The 24,388-nt window shown below is 43.4% G+C and overlaps 1 pseudogene across 1 annotated transcript; it reads right to left on the bottom strand.

Moving 5' to 3' along the window:
- Nucleotides 1–19,225: 19,225 nt before the first annotated feature.
- Nucleotides 19,226–20,139, bottom strand: LOC308051410 (tumor necrosis factor ligand superfamily member 10-like; annotated as a pseudogene). Its single transcript has one exon. The product of its transcript is annotated as a tumor necrosis factor ligand superfamily member 10-like (transcript).
- Nucleotides 20,140–24,388: the final 4,249 nt, after the last annotated feature.

The raw sequence follows: 24,388 nt of genomic DNA, 5'->3' as shown, positions 1-24,388 counted from the left end.
GATGTTTTTTCAATAATGTTTATTCCAAACTGTGTGAACCAACACAGGCACATCGCAAGAAGAGCCAGAGGCCACGAATGCATTTGCAAAGAGCAAGTTTTATTTTAATTACCTCTCTACCAGGGGATCTCCGAAGTAGCACCTAAGCTCCCATGCAGAGGTAACACAAGCGGCGACACAGGCACTGGTAAGTTCAGCCCTGCTAGAAGATCACTGGGCTGCCTGCGCTTGCCTGTATTTCAAGGCTTCAAGCAGGCACATCCTCTTGCTCTTTCTCACAACAAAGCAGGAATCTCAGGCACAATGATAAGGTGTCCTAGAGTTTCTCACAGGCTTATGTTATCTAACAGAGAGGTGCTACTTGTCAAGGATACAAGGTCAGTAAAACAATTAGTGTGATGTATGTGCTTTTTCTACGCCATAGCTGCAGCTGCTTGAGCGTATTTACAATTAACCAACCTCCTCACCAATCTTCTGCTATTCCCATACACAAACACACTGCACTCATTTTGTGACTGTTTTCAGTCACATTCCCACTCATTCACAGCCCACACCCAACAACATTCACATGTCACACATACTTGGGGTGGTTTTCCGATTGGAGATACCATTCTCACAAGTCTGGGCTACCACTCCTTACAATTATGAAAAACATACTTCTGTACAACCTGTCCAAGGCCCTTTACATTTTGACTAATTGCTGTGATGTAATCATGTTAGTATTATTTCTTCTTTGACCGTCCAGATGATCATGTTAGTATTGGTCTTCCTTTATCATCCAAGTGTTTGGAACTGCACATCTTTCTGTTCCCACACTAAACCTCCCCTGGCGCAACTTATCCTATCACTTGCTACTTGGGAGAAGAGACCAACACCCTCCATGCTACAACCTCCTTTCAGGTCATTGTAGACAGCAATGTCTCCCCTCAGCCTCCTTTTCTCCAGGCTAAACAGCCCCGTCTCCCTCAACTGCTCCTCATAAGAGTTGTGCTCCAGACCCCTCACCAGCTTTGTTGCCCTCCTCTCCACTCTCTAGCACTTCAATGTCTTTCTCATGATGAAGGGCCCGAAAGTGACCACAGTATTCAAGGTGGGGCCTCACCAGCACCGAGTACAGTGGCACAATCACTTCACTAGTCCTGCTGGCCACACCATTCCTGATACAAGCCAGGATGCTGTTGGCTTCAGTGCCAGGGAAGGTCATGGAGAAGATCATCCTGAATGACATCACATGGCACATACAAGAAAACCATGGGATCAGACCCAGTCAACATGGGTTTATGAAAGGCAGGCCCTGTTTGACCAACCTGATCTCCTTCTATGACAAGGTGACCCACCTAGTAGATGAGGGAAAGGCTGTGGATGTTGCATACTTAGACTTCAGTAAAGCCTTTGACACCGTATCCCACAGCATTCTCCTGGAGAAGCTGGCAGCTCTTGGCCTGGATGTGTGTACTCTGAGATGGATAAAGAACTGGATGGATGGCCAGACCCAAAGAGTCATGGTGAACGGAGCCAAATCCAGTTGGCGGGCAGTCACGAGTGGTGTTCCCCAGGGTTCAGTATTGGGGTCAGTTCTGTTTAATCTCTTTATCAATTATCTGGATGAGGTGATTGAGTGCACCCTTAGTAAATTTGTAGACGAGACCAAATTGGGTGGGAGTGTTGATCTGCTGGAGGGTAGGAAGGCCATACAGAGGGTTCTGGACTGGCTGCCCTTTGGAAGTCCTGTGGGGGACTACAGTGGGTCTGTGGATTCCCTGACAGAGGGCATGGGAACAGAAATTAGCCTTGAAGATATTAAGGCCTACCCATGAGAAAGATGGGAGTAAAGGAGTATCTGGAGATATTAAGGTGTACCCGTGAGAGAGAAGGGAATAGAAGAGTAACATTGATGATAGCAAAATTAGCCAATGAGATGTAACTACTGCAACTTGTAACCAATAGCAAAAAGACACTTGAGCTGGTAAAGACTATATAAAAAGGCATTTGTGGCAATAAATGGAGACTGCTGTTTGTACCTAAGAACTTGGTCTATGTCGTTTGTCCATCTCAACTGTGACAAAGTCCAAAGTAGCAGTTCTGCTGACCACCCTTCTAACATCTCCAAGGAAACTCAATCATTTAATGATCACTATGCCCAAGACAACCTCCAACCGACATGTTGCACATGAGTTCTTCTCTGTTTACAAACAACAGATCCAGTGGGGCTCCTTCCTGAATAGGCTCACTAACCAGCTGTGTTAGGAAGTTGTATTCCATGCACTCCAGGAGCCTCCTAGAATGCTTCCTCTCCGCTGTGCTGTATTTCCAGCAGACATCTGGTAGGTTGAAGTCCCCCATAAGAACAAGTCCCCCATAAGAACAAGGGCTAGCGATGGGGAGACTTCTCACAGCTGCCTGCAATATATTTAATCTGCCTCTTCATCCTGGTTGGGTGGTCTGTAACAGACCCCCTCCAGGGTGTATGCCTTGTTGCCCTTCCCCTTGATTCTCACCCATAGACACTGAGGCAGAGGTATCATTTAAACAGTGAATGTTGAGTAGTGTAGGGTTTTAAACCCAGGCAGCAATCAAAAACATGATAGACACTCACTCCCTCGGCCAAACAGGAGAGAAAACCAAAAGAGAAGGGAGAAATTTGTGGTCTGAGATTAATAAAATAACAAAATGGTTCTAATATACTACTCCTATATGATAAATGGAAAATAGAATATCAAAGATACTCAGTGCAATTCTTCACAAACTCCATATGTGCCAAGCAGCCAGTCTCAGGAAGAGAGCACCCTGGTCCCAAACAGCTGATCCTGGTGGGGGGGGACAAGGAGAGAAAAAGGCAGAAAGGCCTAGAGTCCAACTTCAAAATGGCAGAACAGCAAAAGGTCAAACTAAAGGAACTCCCGAAAGGAACTCAACTGAAACAGAGCAGAACCAGAACCAGTATCCCCAGCCAGAAAAATCCTAACTGTAATTAAATATGAAGTATGATGCTAATGGCATGAAATATTCTCATTGATCTTTTTGGATATCATTCAAGGTCTGTCCCATCCATGCCTCCTTCCTAGCTGCCTCACACCTGCAGAGAGAGAGTCCAGAAAGACCTTGGCTCCCAGTCAAAAGCTAAGATAACAGTAAAGTTCTTACATACTCTTCATACCAACTCAAAACCACTGGAAAGTTACTTGAAAACATTAATTCTGTCCCGGGGTGTTATCTTCTTGTTCTCAAACTAAATCCAAAAAATGACCCATCAAGGTATATAAAATAAAAAATTCTTATTGTATGAAGGAAATTAACTCTCAGTCAATCCAGCACATTCCACTCCTTATTCCATATCATTTACATCACACTTAGGACTTACCAATACACTGTAATTAATTACTACTACTATGTATATATATATACACACACGTGCATATATGCATATATACACGAAGATTTCATTCATCATTCCCTTAGCCATCCCTTCAAAATGTTCACTGAGTTCATTCATTTCATGACTTTGGGCTTCATTTCTCACAACAGTCTCCCAGGGCAAGAAAGATGGTCTATCTGGCATGACTCATGCCCATGGTCTGCAGGTTAAAGATGTCAACCTTGATACCTAAAATCAGCAATTAATAATAAAATCAGTCTATACAAATAAGGTTCATAGATTTTAGGCATTTACCAAGTTAATAAGAATAAGGTTCACAGCTGTTAGGAGTTAGGCACTTGTTAGGCGATAAGTCACAAGAATGGTATTTGTTAAGATAAGCAGGAGAAGGTTAAGAGACAATGCCCTTGCTTTCAGAAGCTAAGGTGGCAACACCAGTGCAAGCAGGTTACAAGCCGAATAACAAAGGGATGTAATGCATACACAAAGAATTTCTTGGAAATGTAATGAATATGTATGATGTATGGATATAACCTGTGCCTGAGTTTTGTTCGGGGGGCCCCCACTAGGCAGAAACAATCCCCATGGGAGCTGATGGTCAGTAAAGAGTGCTTGCTTTTAAAAACACAAATTGTTTTGGTTTTAGAATTTTCTTCGATTAGCTGATTTACGGTATCAATCTCAAGGAAGTTGCCAGGCGCTGCTTGTTGAAGCCAGCTCTGGTTTCATTACCACTGCCTTGATCTGAAAGACACTTATTGAACACTATTGGTATGGCACATAGTATTATGTAGCAATTAATATCATACAGTTTAATACTGATTATTCTCACGTAGAATCAAATCTCCCTGAGGTACACATCGAACTTCTCTGTCCTTCAGCATTACCCACCAAGTGCACCCAGGTCCCTGAGTGAAAGCAATCCCACAAATGGGTTTCCTTTTGCCTGAGGCAGGTGTAACCAAGACTGATTTCCATAACATATTCCTCATATGCTGTGGTGGATGCACTCGACCCCCCCCCCAGCCAAACCAGCAGCAGTTTGGTCCAGGCTCCAGAGGAGGGAAGGGCCTGAGCCATAGCCAGGCCAAGAACTCCTTCCAGGAGACCCACAGGGAAGCAGAATGGCACATCGAACGCTGGTGGCTTGTGGGCTCAGGGAGTCTCCTGCATACTTTTCCTACTGTATGCAATTTGACTACGAGTCAACCACTTCATTCTATAAATACGACAGTCTGGATGAGCTCACTTTGAGCTCTCCCTGCTAAGTAAGTGAGCTGTATGGCAATGGTTTTACTACTCAGAGGTCAGTGGATGAGCCCAATTCAAGTTCTTTTTTAATCATTTAGCTTAAGTAGATGCACACCAAATGTAATTTGGTAATTATTATTAATTATTAATCATTATTATTATTTTAATTATTAAAATTAATTAATTAATTAATAAAATTATATTAATATTAAAATTAATTAATTATTAATTATTATTAATTATAATTATTTAGAGATATAGGGTTGTATGATTTTTAATACACTCTTTGATTCATGTTACTTGGTAGACTAGATTTGCTAAAATTTTAAGCTCACATTTACCAAAAGCAACTGCAGACTACACTAAATGCCTTCAAGATAAAGTCTAGTTTGCATTTTTCTGCGAAAAATGGAACTGACTGGGAAAACAACGATCCAAAGATAACACAGAAACATCACAGATATCTGCAGAGCAGGCCCTATCTTGCACTTTGCTAAGAAGAAAGGATATATCCAGACAACACGGCACCTTCAAGGATATGGACCAAAAACAATGTCTACAACTGAACAAAACAGAGGCCCACATGGAGTCAGGGAAAAAGGGTCCAATGGGGAGCAAAAGGACCTGGTGGTGAAATTTTGCTATTGGACTGGATCTTGGTGTGAATGGTCTGTAAAGATATAAAAGTTTGTAGTTTTCTATGCTTGAGTGGACCTCTGCGCAGGTACCCAGCTTGAGCCAGCCCTTCTGCTATTCTACTCCATTAAATTTTTTATTTTCTGGGAATCTTGTCTCCTGAAAGTCTGCTCTGCTGCTGGAGTTCTAAAATACAGACTCCGGAGCAAGCAGTTTTCAGGGAAAGAGGAATCCTGACAGTTTGCACCACGACAGACATGGCCTCACCTGAAAGTTTGTCTCCGGAGATCCAAGACACAGCCCCCTAGTGCGAACGGTTATCAGGGAGGGAAGACGCCTGAAAGTTTACTTCATGAACGAATACAGGCACCTGGAGAGAAGGTCAGCAGCATTTGGCTTGGCATATTTTCCCCGTGCAGTAAATAATAGAGTGAACCTGCCACCGAACTCTTTTAAATCACGCTTCTCTTTGAGAAATCTAAACACTGTTCTGCAGCAAGCAGAACCCTAAATTACACCCCTGCGACATATGCACTTTAGGGACTTTATTCCCTTCTACAGTACATAGAAATTCTGATTGGTCAGGCCCAGCTCGACTGATGTATCCTCTAGTTTTGACCAACCAAGTGGCTTTTGCTAAATGTGAATCCCAGTTTTTGAAGGTTCCACCACCCATTGCCCTTAGTTTAGTTTTTAACAGCCCATTGTACCTTTCAGTTTTCCCAGAGGCTGGTGCATGATATGGAGTATGATATACCCACTTAATACCATGTTCTTTGGCCCAATTGTCTATAATACTGTTTTTGAAATGAGTCCCATTGTCTGACTCAGTTCTTTCTGGCATGACATGTCACCAAAGGACTTGCTTTTCAAAGCTCTGGATAGTGTTCCAGGCAATAGCAAGGGGCATGGCATATGTTTCCAGCCATCTGGTGGGTGCTTCCACCATTGTAAGTACATAGCACTTATCATGGTGGGTTTGTGGAAGTGCAATATAATCAGTCTGCCAGGCCTCCCCATATATATATTTTAACTACTGCCCTCCATACCATACAGGCTTTAACCATTTGGCTTGCTTGATTGCGGCACATGTTTCACATTCATAGACGTGTCAATAGTGTCTATGGTTAAGTCCACCCTTTGATCACGAGCCTATCTATATGTTGCATTTCTTCCTTGATGACCTAAAGCATCATGGGCCCACTGAGCTAGAAGTTCACCTTTATGTTGCCAGTCCATGTTTACCTGAGCCACTTTATTCTTAGCAGCCTGATCTGCCTGCTGGTTGTTTTGATGTTCCTCAGTGGCTCGAGTTTTAGGCACACAAGCATCTACACAATGTACTTTCACAGTCAAGTTCTCTAGTTGGGCAGCAATGTCTTGCCACAGTGTGGCAGCCCAAATGAGTTTTCTTTTGTGCTGTCAATTGCTTTGCTTCCATTGCTGTAACCACCCCCACAGGGCATCTGTAGTGAGAATATCACAGAATCACAGAATGGTTAGGGTTGAAAGGGACCTCTGGAGATCACCTAGTCCAACCCACTTGCTAAAGGAGGTACACCTAGAGTAGATTGCACAGGAATGTGTCCAGGCAGGTCTTGAATGTTTCCAGAGAAGGAGACTCCACAACCTCTCTGGGCAGCCTGTTCCAGTGCTCTGCCATGCTCTGTCCTGGTTTTGTTAAAAACAAGATTGCGAGGGCGAAAACTCATGGACTCCACACAATCCAATATGAATTCAAGCGAAGCCATTTATTACAGAAACAAGCCTCCTTATATATGCAGTTATTTCTTGATCACACGTCCACGCTCCAAGCACGCATTGGCTGATTGGATATTGTCCATATTCACGAGCTGTCCTTGAGATTCCTTTGGCTAGTTCAGAAATAAATCTTTATCTAATAGAAACCCATCCACACAACAACCTCAAGAAAATCCCTCAAATCTCCCACACAAGATCAGTTCTCTTTTAGTGAATTCTCCTTTCAGCTAAATTCTTCTAAGTAACTGCACTTTCCTGAAGTTTGCCTGCATATTTTTTGGACGCTGTGCTCCAAAACTGATAAGGGCGACCAATGGAATGCAAAAGGAGCTCCATGTTTAGATTTATTACTGTGGTAACCAAGGTTAACTGATAATGGGATATATTTGCAAGGAGGGGCAGACACAACAGGTGACTAAAACTGACCAACTGATTATTCTATCCCATACACGTCATACACCCTATATAAGAGGGAGATCACGAGGATCTCGGTCTCTTTGACCATGGCTGACATCTGAAGAGGACCTTGCTGGCCGTGTCTGCAGATCCGAGGCCTGGACAGGCCCTGCATCCCTTAATCCATTTTCCAGTTTCCTGTGAAGTCTCGCTCAGGACTTCTGGGTGCCTGTCCTCCAGCTGCTGGAGCCACACCAACTCCCAGCTCCACTGCCACTGGAGTGATGCCAACTCCATATCGGGCAACGCTGTTCTACCCCAGGACATTTAAGATTGGTTTTGTATATTTTGTATATTTTCTCTATTTATTAGTAGCATTAGTAAAGCCTTTGAAACCTTTTCCAACCTGAAGTCTGTCTTCCTTATCCATCTTATCACTTTTTCCTATCTAAGGAGAGGGTGGGGGAGGGATTAACAGAGAGCATCTGCCACCGTTTATTGTCGCCTTGCAATTAAACCCTGACACACTCAAAGTTAATAAGATTTTCCTCATATTCAAATGGAACCTCCTATGCTTCAGTCTGTGCCTGTTGCCCCTCATTCTATCATTTGTCACCACTGAAAGGAGTCTGGTCCCATCCTCTTGATATCCACTCTTGAGATATTTATAAACACTGATAAGATCCCCTCTCAGCCTTTTTTTTCTCTAGGCTGAACAGACTCAGCTCACTCAGCCTCTCTTCATAAAAAATGTGCTCTAAGCCCCTAATCAACATTGTAGCCCACTGCTGGACTCCCTCCAGTAATTCCTTATCCTGCTTAATCTGAGGAACCCAGAACTCAACACAGTATTCCAGATGTGGCCACACCAGGGCAGAGTAGAGGGGGAGGATAACCTCCTTTGACATGCTGGTCACATTCTTTTTAATGCATCCCAGGATACCATTGACCTTTTTGTCCACAAGGGCACATTGTTGACTCATGGACAACCTGTTGTCCATCAGAACTTCCAAGTCCTTCTCTGCAGTGCTGCTTTCCAGCAGGTCTGCCCCTAACCTGTACAGGACCCTACACTTGCCCTTGTTGAACTTCATTAGGTTCTTCCCTGTCCAGTCCTCCAGCCTGTCCAGGTCTCGCTGAATGGCAGTTCAACCTTCTGGTGTGTCAGCCCTTCCTTCCAGTTTGGTATCATCAGCAAACTTGCTGAAGGTGCACTCAGTCTCTTCATCCAGGTCACTGATGAACACGTTGACCCCTGGGGAACCCCACTAACTACAGGCCTCCAACCAGACTTTGCGCTGTTGATCACAACCCTCTGAGCTCTGCCATCCAGACAGTTCATGACTCATCTCATCGTGCATTCATCCAGCCCGTACTTCCTGAGCCTGCCTATGAGGAGGTTGTGAGGGACAGTGTCAAAAGCCTTGCTGAAGTCAAGGTAGACAACTTCCACTGCTCTTCCCTCATCTACCCAGCCAGTCATACTATCATAGAATTCTATCAGGTTGGTCAAACATGATTTCCCATGCTGACTACTCCTGATAACCTTCTTTTCCTCCACATGCTTGGAGATGACATCCAGAATGAGCTGTTCCATCACCTTTCCAGGGATGGAGGTGAGGCTGACTGGCCTGTAGTTTCCTGGGTTGTTCTTCTTGCCCTTTTTGAAGATTGGAGTGACGTTGGCTTTCCTCCAGTTCTCAAGCACCTCTCCTGTTCTCCAAGACCTTTCAAAGATGATGGAGAGTGGGTTTGCAGTAACATCTGCCAACTCTCTCAGCACTCGTAGGTGGTGTCCTCATAGTCCCAAAGTTGGTCAGCCACTTCATTCACCTTTTGTATACCTGTACTTGTCTAGATCATTCCTGCAACAACCTGACATATGCTGGTGGTACACTTTGTACAAACTTCCACTGCATGTGTTGCCTACAATCAGTTCCATCTGGATTTGTCCTCTCTTGATTGTCTAAGTGAAAATAAATTATGTCCTGCACAGGCAATTATCTCAGGTACTGGATACTTTTCTCCATAGTGTTCTACTTCCCTGGATGACATACAACATTGTCCTTGAATCATAGAAGGGATACCTTGCCTTCATGGCTATCAGGAATTGACTCCTGAGGGTGCATGATTCTTTCTTGCAATTGCCTTGTCAAGGGTCGCATCCCTGGGCAAAGATCCCACCTGCTTGGCTTCCTTACCCTCCACTTCCAGAACACTGGCTCCGTTATGTCAGCAACAGAGCAGTCATGTTACAATGTTCTTGCCTTCACGAGAACCAAAATCTTTTTGTATATCTCACAGCTCATTTTGAGAAAAGGATTGAGTGCTTGTTTCTTGCTCTCCCTCTTGAAATGATGATAACACCCCCTCATCCTTGTCCATTGCATGAGTAGTCTTTCTTGTGACTCACTTTACAGGGGCAAAGGATGCTGACACGGGCTCATCATCTGCCTGACTTATTGCTAGAGTCTGGGTAGTTAGAGTGCGTGTCACAGAGGTTTGAGTGGCTGAAGTGGCTCTCACTGGAACTGGTGTAGCTGCAGTGCCCATTGCTGGGGTTGAAGTAGCAGCAGGGCCTGTTGCCTGGGGTGGAGTAGCTGCAGTGCTTGTCTCTGGGGCTGGAGTAGCTGACTTGGCTGCCTTGCTGTCGAGGTTTGATTGCAGGGTGACAATAAAACCCTGGCAGATGTATTGTTAACCTCCTCCCCCCCCCTCTTCCCCCTTTAGCCTCTCCCTCTCCCCCCTTCCCACTAAGGACAGGCGATTGGGAAGGAAAGAAGGACAGAGAGAAGAGAGTTAGAAAAATTAAAAATGTTTTACTAATGCTACCAATAAAAATAGAGAAAATAATACAAAATATACAAAACCAATCTTGAAAATCTCGGCAACTGCTCCAGCAGATGAAGGGCTGGCACCTGAAGTCCTGGACTGGACTCTGCAGCCAACCAGAACTGGATTCAGTCTGTCACTAGGCCTCAGTTCACAGGGACGATTAGCAAGGTCCTCTCCTAATGTCGGCCATAAGGAAAAGGGATGAGATCCTTGTGATCTCCCACTTTTATATGAAGTATTACATGAATGGGATGCAATACTTGGTTGGTCAGTTTTTGGTCACCTGTTTCTCATTGCCCCTCTCGCAAGATGTGCCTCCATTCTTATCAATGACCTTGCATACCATTGCTATGTCCACCAAAACAAGTATCTGGCTTTTCAGGAAAATGCAGCTAATATGAAGGCTTTAGCTGACAGGCAAATTCAATAAAAGAGAAACTTGTTTTTAACAAAACCAGGACATTCCACCCCTTACAACATGCCATTCATGGTATACTTAAACCTTATCAATACAGTCTAATTAATCACAATCTATCGATACAATCTAAGTAATCACTACTACTCTCTCTCTGTATATACATATGTACATATTTAGACAGGAGTAATTCATCATTCTCTTAATCCATGGACCATTCTTTGAAAAGTTCCATTAAGTCCATTTATCACAACAGTCTCCCAGGGCAGGAAAAATGGTACATCTAGTGCATCTCAGGACCACTGTTTGTGGGTTATAGACATCAACTTCGAAGAAGTTGTCAGGCACCACTTGAAGCTAGTTCTGGTTTCATCACCACTGTCTTGATCTGTAAGACACTTATTAAACACTGCTAGTATGGAAATTAACATCATGCAGTTCAGTATTGAATATTTTCACCTAAAATCAAATCCCCTTGAGGTACACACTGAACTTCTCCATCCTTAAGCATCACTCACCAGGTGCTGCCAGGTCCTTGGGCAAAAACAATTCCACGAATGGGCTTGTCTTTGCCTGAGGCAGGAGTGACCCAGACTGCCTTTCCTAACATATTTTTCATGTGTACTACAGGGACTTTATCTCCTTCTACAGTATGAAGAATTTCTGATTGGGCAGGCCCGGCTCAATTGGTTGATCCCCTGGTGTTGACCAACCAAGTGGCTTTTGCTAAATGTGAATCCCAGTTTTTAAAGGTTCCACCACCCAATGCCTTTAGTGTAGTTTTTAACAAACCATTGTACCTTTCAATTTTCCCAGAGGCTGGTGCATGATATGGAATATGATATACCCACTCAACACCCTGTTCTTTGGCCGAGTTGTCTATAGGACTGTTTTTGAAATGAGTACCATTGTCTGATTTAATTCTTTCTGGTGTACCATGTCACCAAAGGACTTGCTTTTCAAGGCCCAAGATAGTATTTCAGGCTGTAGCATGGGGTACGGCATATGTTTCAAACCATCCGGTGGTTGCTTCTACCCTCGTAAGTACACAGTGCTTACCTTGACATGCTTGTGGAAGTGTAATATAATCCATCTGCCAAGCCTCTCCATACCATCCAAGCTTTAACCGTTTTGCTTGTTTGATTTCGGTGCAAGTTTCACGTTCATGAATAACCTGTGAAATAGTGTCCATAGTTAAGTCCATCCCTCAATCGCAAGCCCATTTATATGTTGCATCTCTACCATGATGCCCTGAAGCATCATGGGCCCACCGAGCTAGGAAAAGTTCACCTTTATGTTGCCAGTCCAAGCCCACCTCAACTACTTCAATCTTAGCAGCCTGATCTGCTTGTTGGTTGTTTCGATGTTCCTCAGTAGCTTGACTTTTAGGCACGTGTGCATCTACATGACGAACTTTTACAGGCAGACTCTCTAGCCGAGCAGCAATGTCTTGCCACAGTGTGGCAGCCCAAATGGGTTTACCTCTGCGCTGCCAGTTGCTTTTCTTCCATTGCTGTAGCCACCCCCACAAGGCATTTGCTACCGTCCATGAGTCAGTATAGAGATAAAGTACTGGCCACTTTTCTCATTCAGCAATATGTCCAAAGCCAGCTGGATGGCTTTCACTTCTGCAAATTGACTAGATTCACCTTGTCCTTCAGTGGCTTCTGTAACTTGTCATGTGGGACTCCACACAGCAGCTTTCCACCTTCAATGTTTACCTACAAGATGGCAGGATCCATCTGTGAACAGTGTTACTTCCTCCACATCTGGAGACATCCCAAAGTCTTTACTTTCTGGCCAGTCTGTAATCACTTCTAAGATCCCTGGGCAATTGGGACTTCCAATTCGAGCTCGTTGCGTGATCAATGCAATCCATTTACTCCATGTAACATTGGTTGCATGATGTGGAGAGGGAACCTTCCCTTTGAACATCCAGCTCAGCACCAGCAGTCGAGGTGCTAGGAGAAGCTGTGCTTCAGTACTGATCACTTCTGAAGCAGCTCGGACTCCTTCATATGCTGCTAGTATCTCCTTTTTAGTTGGAGTATAGTTGGCCTCTGATCCTTTGTATCCTCGACTCCAAAAACCTAAGGGTTGACCTCGGGTTTCTCCTGGTGCTTTCTGCCAGAGGCTCCATGTAGGACCATTATCTCTGGCTATGGTGTAGAGCACATTTTTAACATCTAGTCCAGTCCGAACTGGTCCGAGGGCCACCGCATGAGTTATCTCATGCTTGATTTGTTCAAAGGCTTGTCATTTTTCCAGGCCTCACTCAAATTGGTTCTTTTTACAAGTCACTTGATAGAGAGGGCTCACAATCTGGCTGTAGTCAGGAATATGCATTCTCCAAAAACCTACAACACCCAAGAAAGTCTGTGTCTCCTTTTTATTAGTAGGTTGAGACATTGCTGCAATTTTGTTGATCACATCCATTGGGATCTGACGACGGCCATCTTGCCATTTTATTCCTAAAAACTGGATCTCTCATGCAGGTCCCTTGACCTTGCTTCGTTTTATGGCAAAACCAGCATCCAAAAGAATCTGAATTATTCTCTCACCTTTCTCGAAGACTTCTTTTGCTGTGTCGCCCCATATGATGACGTCATCAATATATTGCAAGTGTTCTGGAGCTTTACCTTGCTCCAGCGTGGTCTGGATCAATCCATGGCAGATGGTAGGACTGTATTTCCACCCCTGGGGCAAGCGATTCCACGTGTACTGGATGCCCCTCCAGGTGAAAGCAAACTGCGGCCTGCATTCTGCTGCTGAAGGATCAAAGAATAATCCATTAGCAATGTCAGTTGTAGCATACCACTTAGCTGCCTTTGACTCCAGTTCAAATTGCAATTCTAGCATGTCAGGCACAGCAACACTCAATAGTGACGTAACTTCATTCAGGCCACGATAGTCTACAGTTAGTCTCCACACGTCACTAGACTTATGCACTTGCTTAATTGGGTTGTTAAAAGCTGAGCAAGTCTTACTGATCACACTCTGGCTTTCCAGTTGCCGAATTGACTTCTGCATAGGAATCAAAGAGTCTCGATTGGTGTGATATTGTTGGCGATGCACCATTGTGGTAGCAATTGGCACCTGCTGATCGTCAACCATCAGCAGTCCTGCAACAGAAGGGTCATCTGAAAGACCAGGCAAATCAGACAGCTGTTCAGTTTTCTCATTGTCCACAGCTGCTATACCAAATGCCCACCTATACCCTTTTGGGTCCTTAAAATACCCTCTCCTGAGGTAGTCTATACCAAGGATGCATGGAGCATCTGGACCAGTCACAATGGGATGCTTCTGCCAGTTTTTTCCCACTTAGGCTCATTTCAGCCTCTACAACAGTCAGTTCCTGGGATCCCCCAGTCACTCCAACAATACTGATGGATTGCAGTCCTTTATAGTTTGAAGGAATTATTGTGCACTGAGCACCAGTGTCCACTAAAGCTTTATACTCCTGGAGGTGTGTTGTACCAGGCCATCGTATTTGTACAGTCCAATAAACTCTGTTGTCTTTTTCCCCCTCCTGGCCAGAGGCAGGGCACCTCTAATTTCTGTGTTGCACAGTCTCTGGGTGTGAATTAGAGGTTCCTTCAAGAGCATCAGAATCTCTTCTGCCCTTTCTGTAACCTGGAGCCGTCATTTTCCTAGGAGTTTTTCCTTTTATCTCACGTACTTGTTCTTGAAGTTCTGAGGTAGGTCTTCTGTGCCACCTATTAATGTTTTCTCCCTGCTCACTTAGGAAGAACCACAGTGAAACTCTTTTTGTGGACTGCCTCTGTCCTCTCTCTTGAGATTGGAAATGCCTTCTCCTAATAGCTGAAACATAGGTTTGTACAGGTCATGAATGATACGTGTCTTCTCTGAGTGCTTTGATTTCTTGCAACAGCTTTTCAAACCGGTCATCAGATTTTTCACACAGTTTCTCCACAGCAGAGACACAAGCTCGTAGAGAACCAGCAAAGCTGTCGTCAAAGTCCCGGAGCTGCTGAATCACATGAGAAATCCTTTGTCTACCTGCAGCTGACCAAACCATCAATGCCAATGACTTAGCATACGCAGGTGGTGCACTTTGTATAAATCTGCGCCACAGAGGTCGTGTACAATTGATTCTATCTGGGTCTGTCATCACTTGGTTGTTTGACCCAAAATAGATGATCTCTCGCACAGCTAATTCTCTCAGGAACTGGATACCTCTGCCAAAAGCAGGACGCTTGCCCACCTTTCCCCATGTGGTGGGTGGAGTAGCTGCAGCAGCTGCCTTGGGAGCTGCTGTAGCTCCAGTGTGTGTCACTGAGGCTCAAACAGAAGTAACATCTACTGCAGGAGTTGGAGTAGCTTCAGTCTTCCCATTTAGCCTTATCTCCTTGAATAATGCTATCCCTAGAAAGAACTGACACACATGCAGCAGACCTGACAATGCCAACAGATTATGATCAACTCCGCAAGGATGTTCAAAATTCTCAAAAACATCTGTAATCTGTCCTAACAAAAAAAGGAAAGGTGCTGTTAGTTAGCTTTTCTATAGATTGATTCATCCAATTGGATAAAACATAGGTATGTTTCATTTTAATTTCTACCAGAGGACTCTCAAGGTACAACAATAATGAATACAAATTCATTGTCGCTGAAGTATGATGAAGTAAATCAGTGCTAAACCACACAGCAAAACCATCACTGTAGACCAATGTCCAGAAGTGAGTTGGTAAAAATGGTAAAAACATTGGTAAAATATGCACAGCACAAATAATGTACCACAGAACACATTTTAGAGAGTAGCTGATACAACTTTTGCCACAGAATTTTTAAACCAATAAAATAAATGCAATCTGCTTTAACACTGTATGAGCCAGCACAGGCAGGTGCAAGAACAACCAGAGGCCACAGATGCCATGCAAAGAGCAAATTTATTTTTGTTACCTTGCTACTGGAGGATGCCCGAAACAACACTTAAGCTCCTGGGCAGAGGTCACACAAGTGAAGACGCAGGCATTGCAGAATTCAGCCCTTGGTGAAAATCAACAAGCCTGCTTTTTTTTGCCTGTATATAGGGATTCTTGCAGGCACAGTTTACCACACTGCTTTGATCTTTGCCTGCAGGAATCTCAAGGGTGTATGATAAGGTGCCTTTATGACTTTTTTCACAGGCCTGTTATCTAAACACAGAGATTCCACTTGTGATTTATGTGTTTTTCTATACCCCAGCTGCAGTCACTTGAGCATATTTACAATTCTCCTCACAATTGTGCTATTCCCACATAAACACCGCTAGATTACAATCAAAGCATACAGATCTGTAGTGATCTCAACCCTCTGAGCTGCCACCCTGCCAAGAGAATCAAACTTGAGTCACAGCATTAAAAGCACCAAAATCTCGAAATTTTAGCCCCTCTCATGCCAAATTCAGTGTCTTGATCCCCACGTTGTGCACCAAAAAATACTGCCACAGTTTAATCCCAGCTATCAATCAAAATTATGATAGCCACTCACTCACCTCCCCTCCCATCCAAATAGGGGAAAGAATCAAAAGGGAAGGGAGAAATTCATGGACTGAGATAAAACCAGTTTACTAAAATAACAAAATAATACTAATATACTACTACTGCTAATATATATAAAATGGGAAATAGAATATAAAATAAAAGATAATCAGTGCAATTCCTCACAAACTCCATCCATGCCGAGCAGCCAGTCCTGAGAAGAGAGCACCCTGGTCCCAAACAACTGCTCCTGGTGTGGGAGGCGAAGAGAGAAAAAGGTAGAAAAGCCTAGCGGCCAACTTAAAAGTGGTAGAATGGCAAAAGGCCAAACTAAAGGAACTCCCAAACAGAACTCATCTGAAACAGAGGAGAACCAGAACCAGCCTCCCCAGCCAGAAAAAACACAACTCATTAAATATGAAACATGATGCTAATGGCGTGGAATATTCTCATTGATCAGTCTGGATGTCAGTCAAGGTCTGTCCCATCCATAACACCCTTACTAGCTGACTCAGAAAATGAATGTGGAATGATCTTGTACAAGCCAGTATCCCATGATTAGAAATAGATGGGAACAGAACATCAGAAATGTTTTGCCGATGGAAAAAGTTAATGCTTATGCAAAAAAGCCGACCATGCCTAGCCCCACCACCAACACCGCGTCCATCCCCCACCCCATCTGTCACCTCAGTGCAAGACCTGTTTGTTTTTACCTGGCAAGTTACACTTCTTCCATTTTGAATTAAAAAAAAAAAAAAAAATTGAAACATTCTGTTAGATTTTGTGATATTAAGTTTTACAAAATCCATAATCCCATAATCTTTATACACATAAATGTCCTGGAAACATTTCTAAGAAAAGCTCCTGAGCTTGCAGGCATGTGGAGAGGAATACTACCTGAAATAGCAAGTGCCAAGGCTTGCCGCTGTTGTATACTAATGAAAAGTAACAAACAGATGCGCTATTACATTGCAGAGCTCAAAGCTATTATATCAGACAGGTACTGCTAGAAAATGTGTAGTTTTAGAAGGAACAGTGAGATGGATCATGTTTCCATTCTTCCAATCTGTTCTTCATGTAAAATTCTAAACAGAGATGCCTATGGAGCAGGCCTATGTGACAGAAAGATGTTTTTTCCTAGAGGTCTGTCACGGAGGCACCCCGAGGTTAGTTTAAGGGACAACAGGGTTCAAAACAACTTTTATTAAACCAGTGAGAAACAGGGTTTTAGCACTCCAAAAGTGACTTAAATACAGGTTCGGATATCAGTCGAGGAAAATTATTAAGGGACAGCAACTAATACAACAGGCGGTCTACAGAGTGCGTGCACATGGCTTCACCCAAAACAATGCTGGAGCCGTCCCTGAGTCCCGGAGAAGTACACACTTGCCTAAACACGGTGTGGGATTTTTTTAAAGAGATATACGTACTCGTAGTGAGTACAGAAAGTGTACACTCGTGATTGTGCGAGGGTAAGTTTATAATACACTCGCAATCCTGCGAGGGTTAATTTACTTACACGTGCAAATGTGCACGGAATATTACACATGCTTATGTGGAAGCACGGGAGGAAAATACACTCGCGATTGTGTGAGGAAATAATTATACACGTGCTCGTATTGAGCATGGAAAGTTACACATGCATATGTGCACAGAAAGTATAAATACACTCGCAATTCTGCGAGAAGTTTTACTCACACCCGTGGCGGCAAGGCAAGCGGAGTCTCCATCCCAGGGAGGGAGGCTCTCAGCGGCAGCATCTTGCTCGTGCTCCAAGAGACCGGCGACAATGGGCGGAGTCTCGACGAGAATCCCGTTTTTATATTGGCTGATCAGATCTGACTGTAGGCATTCTAGAAGCTTCTCTGCACCCCCACACTGGCTGTGGGTGCCCCTGAAGCCTCCAAACATCCCCCACGCTGGCCGTAGGTGCCCAGCGGCTCACTGCCGCCTCGGCACTCCCTTCTCCTAATGGCCCTGGCCAGGGTGCTCTGGGGCCAAACAAAAGCAGCTGTTAGCCTCAAGTAGCAGAGAGAGAGGGAGATGTGCCTACTCCTTCCATACTGAAGGAGGGAGGGGGAGAGAGGGGTGTTTGCATTCTGCCACAAGGTCCTTGAGTGTCATCTCTTTCCAGGTCCATTTTCAGTCAAATCATTCATGATTACAACAACACAACTCTGCATCATGAAGTTCTAAGGCTAGGACTCAGAGAGAGATTTGGAAAGAAGAAATATGTACAGTCAGGTTGTCCAAGTTTAATAAAGATAACTTGATAGCACAGGAGAGCCTTAAAAGTGCAGTTCTTCAAACTCTTACTCAAAGAGCCTTTAGGATCAGTTCCCTGAGAGATGTGGCTATTCTGTCAGGATTACAAGCACTTATTATATCTCATATTTATAAAATGTAGTTGATTTTGTTAGCAAACGAGACACATAACCACGGACGTAGTTATATGCGGTGCTTTTATTTCAGCGCTGGGAAACCAGGGGTTCGTACCCAAAGCTGGCTTCGGCCACTGATTCAAACTCCACTACATGTATACAGTTTGGTTACATACATATTCATTAGGGTTACAACGTATGTATTGCATATTCATCAGATTTCACAACTATTTCACAATATCAGTTGCAATACCTTGGAACTACTCTAAGCATGCGCAGTGTCCTCTGGTGGTCGTTCAGGGGGTCTTCTTGATGAAGTAAGGAGTCTTCTTCGCCCGTGTACTTTTCACCTTTTGTCACTGCACATGCGCGCTATTCCTATGTTCATTGTGAAATCATGTAAAATTCTTGGATTTCTTAGATGTGCATTCTCAGCACATCCTATCCTTTCAAGATAAGGTAAGGACTAACTGAGGACTAACTTTCAGTTCTCTTTTTGTATACAACCTGCAAAGCCTCAAGATAAAGTAAGAATCTTGGATATAGTTTACAAAACTTAGTTACAACTGTAACATTTCCCCCCTTTGAAAATGCTTTTCTATTCCTAGACAATGCATTTTCACTCCATTTTAATCAGCTCTTTCAACAACTGACCCTCATCATGGCTTCTTTGGAGCACGGTTTTAATCTTTTAAGCAATCATAAAGGCTCCAAAAAAAACTTGCTTCTTTGTCCATGTCAGCTATGTCACCATTACTGATGGAGACGAAAATCCTGTCCTCTCTTTTCAGCTGAAACACGTCGCCTTGGTAGATGGAGTAAAGTCTATATTGTCTTTTTAGACCAGCAGCTTGTTCTTGCACTTTTCATGAGCAAAATGGGCTCTGGGTAATTAGTCAGTTTGTAAACATATTGGACGAGCTGTTTGGGGTTCCTGACTTGTGCTAACAAATCTGAATCCTCGTTCTCGTTTTCACGGAAACGAAAATAAATTTGTGAGTAGATGCAATAAAAGCCTGTCTGGGGTATCACTAACTCGCCATTTCTCTGTTCCACATTGTAAAGGAAAGAGTGGCCTTTTCTTGACGATTCCCAGTTTTTTTTTGTTTTTGTTTTTGTTTTTTTTTTGTTGTTGTTGTTTTTGGGGTTTTTTTATTATTTGTTTTGTTTTGTTTTGTTTTGTTTTGTTTTTTTGTTTTCGTTTTTGTTTTTGTCAGATATGCCACAATCCTGTTGATGGGACCACGCGGCTGCTGCCCATCGGTCTGTGACAGCATCAGCACAGTCAGCGTTGACTGCAGATACGTTTTCCTCGTAGCTTTTCGACATCCTTTAAATTACCTTTCCCAGGTGCCACTTTACTTGCCAGCAGGGGTCAGCTGCTCTGTCTTCACTTTCAATTAGATCCAAGTTTTGGATGAAATTTCCCATTTCCTCCCTAGTGAGACAAGCGATGCTGCTCTTGGAGTACGTGTCCCGGAGCTGTTTGAGTTCATTGGTGAGGTAGAGGAGGGTGACAGCCACGCAGACAGACTGCAGGAACACGGTGGCGACCAGCATGGCCCCGCAGGTCTGCCCAGAGCTGGGACTGGCTGCGGGCAGCATCATGGCCAGGCAAGGCTGGTCCCCACACAGTGCAGCACTGTTCCCTCGGGCGGCAGAGCGGGCCAGGCTGGGGTTCACCCGCTGCTGTCCCACTGTTAGCAAATGAAACACGTAATTGTATAAATTCTGATTACCCTTTACATACACACTTGGATTTGGATCAGGTGCTTCATATGGTTTGCCATACAAAATTTCGTATGGGCTTACTAACATTCCGCTCCTAGGTTTAATCCCAATACGCAGCGGCTACAGCGTTATTGAATTTTTGGTTCCTGACAAATCTTGCTAAGTTGCCTTTTTAGGTTTGATTTTTTTTTTTCTCTTCCTTTCTCTCCATCTGTCCACCAGACTGGGGTCTCCATGCATGGGGTATGTAATTCCCATTTAATTCCCAAACTGTGTTACCACTTGAGCAACAAAGTGTGGTCCCCTATCAGATCATTTCCCTTAGTAACCATTTTACAGTTTCTTGTGCCTGGTTGTTGCAACAAGGGAAGGCTTCTGGCCATCCTGAAAAGGTATCTACCCCAACTAATAGATATCTGAATCCTCGAGTTCTGGGGAATTCCATCTAATCTATTTGCCAATAATCTCCTGGTTGTACTCCTGTCTTAATTTTCCCCATATCTATCTTTCTTTTTACTAAAGGATTATTTTTCAAGCAAATTTCACACTTAGCTGTGATAGACTTTGCCATTGTTAACATCTGGACTGAGATAATCCATTTTCTCAGATTTGTTACCAATGCTTCTGCACCCCAATGACACTTCTGGTGTTTCACCTGAAGTATTCCTCTCATAGTCGTAATTGGCACCACAACTTGTTCATTGGACGGTTACATACCACCCAGAATTATCCTTGCTGGCTTTTACTAAATTTGCCAATCTCTCGTCTTCTGTAGAATATTTAGGTGCCTCTGAAGGTAATAAATCAATTGCTCTTAACTTCTGGGGGACAAGACTCACCATTGTCCAAACTTGTTGTGCCACTGATCAAGCTGTCTGATCGGCAATTCAATTTCCTTCAATAATTTTCAGTGTTCCACTCTGATGAGCTTTACAGTGCATAATGGCAACTCGCGATGGCTTTTGAACGGCATTAATCCAGTTTAATATTTCCTTCTGGTATTTGATGTTTGTTCCCTGAGAGGAAAGTAGTCCACGCTCTTTCCAGAGGGCTCCATGCACATGAACAACACCGAACACATATTTTGAATCAGTCCAAATATTGACCCTTTTGTCCTCACTGAACTCTAATGCCCTAGTTAGGGCAATCAGCTCAGCTTTCTGTGCTGATGTGTTTGGTGGTAGGGATTTGGCTTCGATTACTGTTTTGACAGCAGTAATCGCATATCCTGCGTACCGCACTCCACTTTCCACAAAACTACTGCCATCAGTAAAAAGTTCCCAATCCATCTCTTCCAATGGAGTATCCTTCAGACTGGTACGACTTTTATGGGTGTATTCGATGTCCTCCACACAATCATGTTCCAAATCCTCTTCTTCAGTTTCTGCATTTAAAAACACAGCTGGATTCTTTTAGTTGTTTTAAAATAACATCATCTTGCTCTGTCAGGATCGCTTGATATTTCATCATTCTGCTTGGGGAAAGCCAATGGCCCCCCTTTTGTTCCAATACCGTAGTCACCATGTGGGATACAAATACTTCAGTCTTTTTCCCTGTGGTCAGTTTCCGAACTTCCTGGATTAATATCACAGTAGCAGCCACCGCCCGCAAGCACGCCGGCCATCCAGCGCTTACCGGATCAAGTTGTTTAGAGAAATAACCTACGGGCCTTTTCCAGGATCCCAGTCATTGGGTTAATACTCCTAAGGCAAGTCTCTGTCATTCATGTACGAATAACTGAAAGTCTCTACTTAAGTCAGGTAGGCCCAAAGCAGGTGCTTTTAATAAAGCTTGTTTCAATTTTTGGAAAGCTTCTTGTTGCGGCTTTCCCCACACTAAGGTCTTATTCTTCTGTGCCTCATATAAAGGTTTGGTAATAAGCCCATAGTCCATGATCCAGAGCCTGCATCATCCTGTCATTCCTAGAAAAGATCTTAATTCATGTAAGTTACGCGGTTCTGAGATAGCACAGATAGCATGCACACGGTGTATACCTAGTCTTCGTTGTCCTTGAGAAAGCTCGCATCCTAGATAGACCACAGTCGTGGATGCAATCTGAGCTTTATTTTTTGACACTTTATATCCATTCATTCCTAATTGATTCAATATTTCAATTGTTACCTGGATGCAAAGTTCTTGGGTCTCAGCAGCAATCAGAATATCATCCACATATTGCAGCAACAAATACCATTGTCGGGGAGTTCCGATATGGCCTCTGGTAGTCCACTCTTCGAGTTCTTTGGCTAGTTGATTTCCAGAGATAGTCGGACTATTCTTAAATCCTTGTGGAAGGTGCATCCAGGTTAATTGGGCCTTTCTTCCACTGTGTGGATTTTCCCATACGAAAGCAAATAGCTTTTTACTTTCCTGGTCATTTATATTCCTCTTTCACAGATGTTAACAAGGTATATGGATTTGCAACTACCAGATGTATATCCTTAGTGATTTGGTTTATTGCCCGTAAGTCCTGGACTAGTCGATAGCTACCATCAGGTTTCTTTACCGGAAAGATTGAAGTATTGTATTCTGATTCACATTCTTCTGAACTCCATATTTCAAGAATTTCTCAATCAAAGATACTACTCCTAATCTAGCTTCTAATTTCAACGGGTACTGCCCCAATTGTACTGGTTTAGCACCTTCTTTCAGCTCCACTTTCACAGGTTTAGCTGCTTTTGACCTCCCGGGTATGTCAGTTTCCCATACTGTGGGAATCACTGCATCTTCTACTGCCTGTGGTATCTTTATAATTGGATTTTCCTTTAATAGTAAAATTTGTCCTACCTTTGACTCCGGAATTTTCATTACGAAATCTCCATCCTCAAATGTTATTATGGCATCTAATTTAGTCAACATATCTCGTCCTAAAAGACAAACTGGACAATCTGGAACATATAAGAACTCGTGGGTTAGTTCCTTTTCTCCAAAGCACAAATCCAAAGGTTGTAGGAATGGCCGTACTTTCTCCTTCCCTGTGGCACCAACAATTGTTGTACCTCTGTGACCTACCGCCCCCTGTAAAGAGTTTAATACAGAGTAAGTAGCCCCTGTGTCTACTAAAAATTTTATATCCCCGTTTTGGCAGCTTTTTTAATCTTTCTAAAAAGGCCGAGGGAGACTCATTCTTTTCCTGCCTCACATTATACAGTTTTGACCAATTCATTTGCTTCAGCATAGCAGTTTGAACGCCAATCAATAACCAATCCTGATACCTCCAGAGACGGCATAACCCGCCTCCTGTATTATAATTCCATCGGGGATCTTCTTTTGGAAAGTTCTCATCAACGTTACCCTCTACTTTCCCATTCCAAATATCTTCTCTCACTTTATCCCTCGCAACCTGTATAACCATATCTTTTTCTTTAGAGTCCATTAATGTATCCAAAATCACTTGTAAATCATCCCAATCAGGATTCTGCATTTTAATTATCATCTTAATTATTGCAACCTTATCTGGATTTTCCCCATAAGGACCAGCCGATTGCTTCCAGATTACTAAATCCCCTGGCGAAAACGGAACTTTTACATAGACTGGTTCCCCCCCACACCTACTGCCTGCCGCAGGGATGTTGTTACGTTTGATGATCCCCCCCCGCTTCATCCCCCGCGGGCGGGGAGAGCCCAGAGGAGAGGAGCTGCAGCTCCAGCAGCCGCCGCTCCCCCCACCTTTTTTCACCGCTTTAACAGACAGTCAGCTTTTCACCTTTTTTTTTTTTTTCCCCACAGCTTATCAAGGAGAAGCTGCCGGGCATAGGTTTGGGCTCCTTTTGCCCTTTTTCTCTCTTCATTTAATTCCTGCGATTATAAACTTTATATGTAATTCCAATTAGCTGAACAATAGTTACATCCCTCAGCTCCTACCTTTTGTAACTTCTTACAGATGTCAATAAACAGCACATTAAGCATCAATCCCTGACATTAATTTTAGATCCAAATCAGTCTATCCACAGAACAACACTAACTGCAATACAGCTGACTCAATTTACTTTCATGTGTACAGATGCATCTGAAGGGGGAGCAAGGTGGTACTTTAGTAACGAAACCGGTTCTTATTTTGTAATTATTTCCCCAAACAAATTCTTTTGGTACCAAATATAAACATACAAACTAAAATACTGAGCTC

The sequence above is a fragment of the Nesoenas mayeri genome (assembly GCF_963082525.1).
Source record: "Nesoenas mayeri genome assembly, chromosome: W".
NCBI classification, from domain to species: domain Eukaryota; kingdom Metazoa; phylum Chordata; class Aves; order Columbiformes; family Columbidae; genus Nesoenas; species Nesoenas mayeri.
The sequence above is the reverse complement of the archived record's forward strand: the minus strand, read 5'-3'. Positions and strand labels throughout refer to the sequence as shown.